A 7,258-nucleotide genomic window follows, 5' to 3' on the forward strand; every position below is an offset into this window, starting at 1 on the left:
GAGAGATATGTCGGCCCCTAAACCATATGTGACAAATCCCACGCCTACTCACAGCTTCAAACCGCCCTTGTCAATATAGCGTAAGAATTCGATGGCTTAAATATTGAAGGGAAAGGTCATTTTATCTGTCATATGGTAAGCACTGGAGTCGCAGATTACAAAGTGTGCGCATGCGCCCTGCTAAAGGTAACATACATACATGCATAGCCTTACATGCATAAACTTTATTTCATCTCGAATTTAAGAATAACAAAAGGAGCTAATGTCTTCGAAACATTACATTTGCAGCTAAAATACACAGCATATACAGATGAATAAAATACAGATACATAGTAAATACATAAATGAAAGAGTAAATATGGGGGATATAATAATTCCCCATACATGACATCCTACCTTATCCTCAGGTAATGACTGCTGTAAACACTGAGGGCCCACAATATGGCTGCGGCCACATCTTCCGAAGCGGAGCACATTGCGAAAGTGATAAAAACTGTCAAGGAAGCCCTTGCGGTAAATTCGTAGCGATAATAATAGAGGGTGGGTTGGGGAAGGGGGAGGGGGGGTTGGGGTTATGCCTTTTTTATTCTTAAACAAGCCCTCTTTTGAACTCCAACAAACTACGAGGAACGGGAATTGAAGAGAGACTACATGTACTGTAGTGCCTAGACTTGATAGATCTGTGCGCCCTAACTTAGTCACGCGTGAATGCAGCAGACGTAATGGATTCGTGCAGATTATGTTGCGAGACCATTTTCCCCCTCACTTCGAGTCAACACAAGCCTGTTCTACCAACAACTCAGGCTGCTTTGAGTACTTGATGGCGTTTTCAACAGTGGAAGTGCAGTACTCTGATAACTATTGCCAGCATGTAACTGCTAGACCCATAGAAAGTAGGAGTCATCGCGTCGACAAGAGAGAAGCTTCAAGACTTTAGAACTAGTATATGAAACAATTGCATGTGTATAGGGAAGGATAGTGTTGATGTCACCTAGGGTGTCATTAATGTGCCAACCACATGCCCTCAGTGGCTGTCTTTTGTTTCTGTGGCTGGCCACATTGGAAGAACAAAAGGAATATTTATAAGGAGATATCATACCCTATAGTGGGCAGTATGGCCCCATGGTTAGGGTATTAGCCATGTGTATGTGGCAATTCTTTTTGATTGTATTTCATTTATTTATTTTTTGTCTACTTTATACAACCAAATAAAATACAATACAAGTTGTACAGGCCTGGCCAAATGCTCGCAACATTTCAAATGCAAGATCTTGTAACATTGTTGGGCACAACCATATTGCATTCGTTTGGCCAACCTGTTGCGATATGTTGCGATATGTTGGGTCAAATTTGAAAATGGTCAAATTTTTCATGGAACATTTTGGATGTTGGTGCATGATGTGGTAGTTATTTTGGCCACGTTACACGTATACATTGTTGCCACTAGGGCACGCGACGTTTGCTAGGTCCCAATGTTGCACGCCCAGGGGCTGGCGGCCACATAAATGCGAGTGACATGTTGCTTGATGAAAATGTTGCCCATGCATGGTTTGGCCAGTGTTTCAACACATGTCGCAAGGTCCAAGCCACAATGTTGCAAGACGTTGCAGTGAAATGTTGCGCGGCGATTTGGGCCAGGCCTTTGGGTTAAAACCGAGAAAGAAAGAAACATACAACTTAACAGTTACAAACTTCCCCCCCACCCCCAAAAAAAAAAACCCAAAAAAAAAACAAAACAAACAAACAAACAAAAATTTATCCAAAAGTTACAAACCCTAACAAGGTTATAAAGGCCAAGAGAATTGATATATGTTACGAAAAACATAGCTGATAAAACTTTAAAAAGAAGAAACAACAAACATTAACCTTCAAGGAAATATAAGTGGAAGTAAGGTTATAGCTTTTCATAATTATATTTTATCTTTACTATTTTCTCTCGCAATAGAGATGTTCTACATTGTGAGTGTTCTTAATTTTTGCTCTTAGCCCAAAGGTACAGATAAAGGTCTTGACATCCAAAAAAGACATCCGCATTTGGAGAGGTCTGATCCAACTATAAGTTTATCTCCAAAAGTAGAGCCTACTTTATTCCAAAAAAAAATGTATGTGGATGCTCTGATGTAGACAATTCTTGGTTCTGGTGATACCGAATTCAAACTCACTGCATGCCCATGAGGTCCTTCGGTCACTTGGTTAAATTATAGACCAAACTGGTTTTTGGTCTTTCCTTCCAGTTGGTTAGCTTAACAGAATCTGCTAGACTAGAAACACTAATGTGTGCCCAAACAAAATTAATGTTTTGTAGTATCATTGACGGCACTATCGACACTGTATGTGTACTTTAGATAGTCAATCGAATCCCAGCCATGGGCGACGTCCCTGACACCATGAATCAAAAACATGGCGCATACAATAAGCAACCCTTTCATCCTGATAGTTAAAGTAATGAAAAGCATGACACTTAGTTAACGTGACCTGTTGGAAATATAAGTAGTATCAGTTACTCTTTTTCACCTGAGGCAAATTGGAAACTACATTTGTATTGTTGCCTAATCAAACGAGCCTAGAATATGCTGTTTACATGTTCAGGGTTCGCCTGCCATACTATTGACGTCTCTTGAAAAAGACCTTTAAAAAAATGATTTTGTGGAAATCTGCTTGAAAACTCCTTAAATGAATTTTTTTCTTTGGGTGAAAATTGTTGAGATTTTATCAAGCCTAAGTTAAAGAGACATTCCAAAAATTGAGCCCAAAATTGACTATTGGGGGAAACATTAAAACCAAACAATAAAATACCTGTGCTGTGCACTTAACTTGCCAGGAATTTGTGTAAGGAATGTCAAGTGTTCTAGGCTTTTTCAGACAAAGAAAAAGCTAAGACAATATGTATGGCATAGCAATCTTTTTATAAAGACTCCTTGAAAACTCAATATGGTTCTTGAAAACTGGTTGCAATACTCCTGGAATTTTATAGGCCAAAATCAAGACACAAACCCAGATGTTGCATACACAGCCATCATGGGAACTAGTCCTTCTTATACTAGCAGATTTCATGAAGGCTTCTCAAACGCCTAATTCCTAATGTTTTTAAATATGTAAGTAAGGCATTACACCCCCTGCACCCCATGTACAAATTAGGATGTTTACTGGGACAGGAAAACATTGTATACTACCTCATATTTAATGACTGTTTAGCTAGCTACCCATTTATGTAGATCAGCAACTTGATGTAAATATCTAAAATGAGAATGGAATCAAGTCTTGAGTGTTGCTTAAGTCTTCTAGTCTGTTGGACTCGGTGTGAGCTGGTCGGTAAACCCCCCAAGGCTGACCAAGTCTAAAATACAGCGCAAGCCAGAATCAACACTTATCCTAATTTGGCCATGTCATTACCAACACTTTACAACACTTTGTTAAATTATAGCCACCTGGTTGTCTCCTTCCAGTGGGTTATCGTTAGCATAATCTGTTTAGGATAGAAACACTACTGTGTATTTTAGCTCTCCAAAATAATGTTTTGTAGTATACTTACTGCACTGCATGTGTACTTTAGCCTCGTCATCGAAGCCAAACCATGGGCAAGGTCACTGACACAACTTAAGGGTCTGTATTCATTGAATCAATCATGGCTGCATACAATAACCAACCCTTTCATCCATCTACAAACAGGATTACATTTAGTAAAACTATCTGGCCATTAGACAGAGTAAAATCTGTATCAATCTTTAGAGGGAATTGGTTAATTAACCCATTAACATATGTCTAAAAGAAACTGCGGTGAATGCTTCGTGGTAGGGTGGGAGGGTGGAACCTGGAAAATTTGGTTGTTTTATGAAACTGGAACCACCATGAATGAACTTGTGAAAGCTGACATTTCAAGCTATAACACTTTGTCAGAGCGTCATTACTCTTTTTAATGCCAGACGATTTTACTTGTCAACTAGGGGCATCCTAGGGCGTTTTGATTGGTGTCAGTGGGTTGAGTATCAAGTATTTATGAGTCAATGAATCAATGAGTCATGAAGTCGATGAGTCAGATGAGTTAGTGCAGTTACCCTAAACCATAAAAGGAAAGCTAAAATTTCAGAGGTCTGAGTGCTTAGGCCTAATCACTGAAACGAGGGCAATTAGGCTTAATCAATAATTATTGCTATATTGAATGTGAGTCTCATTGACTACATGACTCATTGACTCATTGACCATTTGACTCATTAATCATGGGACCTGCCAGGGGTTAAGTGATGAAAGAAATTACAGTGATTTAATGTGCATGTCATCTTTTCGTTTTGTAGGTTGTTATGAAATCATGCCAAATACTGCTAGGAGTCAAAATTCAGAGGTTGACCTTGGAGTGTAAGTTTTAGGAAGTTCACCAGGCTTTAAAACATAAATCAGATTGTTGTTTATGCTTTGTTCACCATTGGCCCCACACCCATGAACGTGTTTTGTCCTTTTTTCTTGTCATGAGCAGGAAATCTGCTGAAAGGTTCTAACAACAAACTGGGAGAAAAGCTTGCGAAGATTTTTACAATGCCTTGTGACCAACTGCAACTTTATTTGGTAAAAGTTAACTTTCTTTTCTTTATGTTTGGGTTTCCTGTATGTTCTTGCATGTATTGTTGTGGCTTCAGAATTGGGAAAGTGGTTGACAGATTGCAAATTCTACAGTTCAATTATTATGGTTGTTGTTATTATCTATTATTAATTATTATTATTATTATTATTATATATTATTATAGTATCTATTATTATTATCATGTCAAGTTAGTTAAAGGCTTTCTGGACAAAATGATCATTTATTCATTTTCAGCGAACTGATGAGGGAAACAGAAAAGCTGTAAACACAACTTAGTTTGAAGTACACCGCAAGTCCTGTGCCAAATGGTTAGAACAGATAACACTGCCGCGAACCACAGATATCCACAGTATTATCTGTCAACTGTTCGCCAGCACAGATAGCCGCTTATAAGGAGCTAAAGCGTGATATCCTCTCTGATATTCTGCTCGGCTCAACTTTGTAGAAGACAGAAGATCACATATGAACGCTTGAATTATATGTTAGGGTTATTGTTGACTTCAAAAATAGTCTCTCATTACGCAGAACTGTGTGACAATGTTTAACAATGGAAAAACATTCTTACGCTCTTGCACTTTAACATGTCTTCTCAAGGCATTTAAGAGTCCCGACAATTTGTTGATTTGGAGCAGCCTACATTAATTGTATTTCCAGGATTTTAACTTTTAACTACCAGTACATTGCCAAGGGGAAAAGGAAAAAGCTATGCGGTAAATGCTTTTGTTTGTAGTGGAAAGCATTACGTACATGTAGCTGTCAAGCCCCTAGTTAAGGTACGCACCCCATACTCCACCTATAACATGGATGAAGTTAAGAATAATGTGAAATGAAAATGCTGAACGTTAACATGGTTAAGAATGCTAACAGGCAGGAGTTCAATGAACAGTTAACTTTAAGAGTATACAAAATTTGGTTTTAGCAAACGCGAGTTGATAATGTAAATTGGCCACCTGCTGTACAGAGATTCTAAAAGCGAAACTTTAAAGAGTGATTCTATTTTATAAAACACTTTCATTAAAAGACAAACGCAACAGTGTCAAATGTGTGTATATCCATACTTTATTATACATAAACTGACCATGCAATACAATGAGTAAGCACCTGATAGTTTCAGTGCCTAACTTGCCCTCTGTGGACAAGACGTCGAACACCCTCACTTGGGAAGGAAAGAGTTCCTCTCGGGGTAAGAGGAGAACATGGCTACTTTGCACTGGGAACAGGGGAACTTAGACAAAATAAGGAGTTCAAGAAACTGACGAGGGCCTAAAGCAACATCAAGGTCAAAAAGCAGTCAACATAGTAATATATTCAGTTTTAAAAGAACCAAAAATGATGGTGCTGCACTCTGTGGCATGCAATTTTGAACATTTCTGTTCTGTACTCATCAAAACTAATACGTGAAATGACCAAATTTAAGGTTTTGGCTACAACCGTGGACAAACTACAGTTGAAGGCTTTCAGGTTCTTACTGTTTACTTCAAATAATAAAATCTGTCCGTACCAATCCAGTTATAGGAACACCTTTGCCAACCAACTATTGTATAACGTAAACAAGATGGAATAATCATAGCCGTAGCTATTAGTGGTTTCTTAAACATCCCTTATATCTTAAAGAACAAGGGGAGCCATAAACCATTTAAGGGCGGTCAAAAAGTTGAGAACAAGCTTGGAAGTAATGTCAGCGGAACAAGGAACACCCAGCAGACTTTTAAAGGGAACAAGGACACCCCTGGGAGGGCCTCAGAAAAAAGCGTTATCAGGTTTTCATCAGTAAAATCACTACCAGCAAAATGGTTCATGCCAGTGACAGCAACATAGAAGAATCAAGGTGCTGATAAAAAGACCCCTCATTTTAATTCTGCTTTGCCTTTACAGAAGGCATCCTGTACATGGATCAAAACAGGTATATCAATCAGAAAAGCCCTTTCGCCTTTTGCTCCCCTGATGAAAGAATGCTCGCAGGCCCATATTTAGGGTGCGGTCTGTGTGTTTGTTATTTCTGATAAGACTAAGATGGCTAAAGAGAAAAAGGTGTATGTACGACAGGGTTAGTACTAGTACCTCTCGTTGACCACTACATTTCATTGGCTTTTTATAGTGTCGTACTTCCACTTTTTTCTGTGCTAAATACTGTGCTAAATCCATTGTTAAACTTGGTCGTTCTATTGTTTCTTTTGGCCAATCCTGAAGCCCACGTTCTATGAGGTACGACACAACCGTAATCAGATGAAAGGGACTGCCTGGGAACGGAGTATCCCAGCATGCGTTTGGATGTCACACCGAGGGAAGACACCATGTTGAGTCAATTACAACACCACCACACATTGTTGAAGGCTTCGCGACAGTTTGCGTGTCTTGCCAACTGAATGTTTCGAATAATGTCCTATCGCTCCACCACCACCACCACAAACACCCACCTAGGCACCACTCCCTCCATCCGGCATTCGCCATCCTTAGGGGGGAATGCCACCAGGAATGCCCCCCCGCACGCAATCCTTCACACGGGCCTCGTACTCCACGACCGCACCGTTCCCTGGTCCACACAGGATTTCCCCTCCCTTTACCTCAATCAGTCGCTGCAGGCTAAAGAAGGTTACTTTTGAGTTTTCTCTGGTCTTAAATACATAATAGGGTTGTACTCCTCTTCGAGCCGCTCACGGAAGTCAAAGGAACCAAAAAAAT

Source organism: Montipora foliosa, chromosome 12 (assembly GCF_036669935.1).
Source record: "Montipora foliosa isolate CH-2021 chromosome 12, ASM3666993v2, whole genome shotgun sequence".
Lineage (NCBI taxonomy): Eukaryota > Metazoa > Cnidaria > Anthozoa > Scleractinia > Acroporidae > Montipora > Montipora foliosa.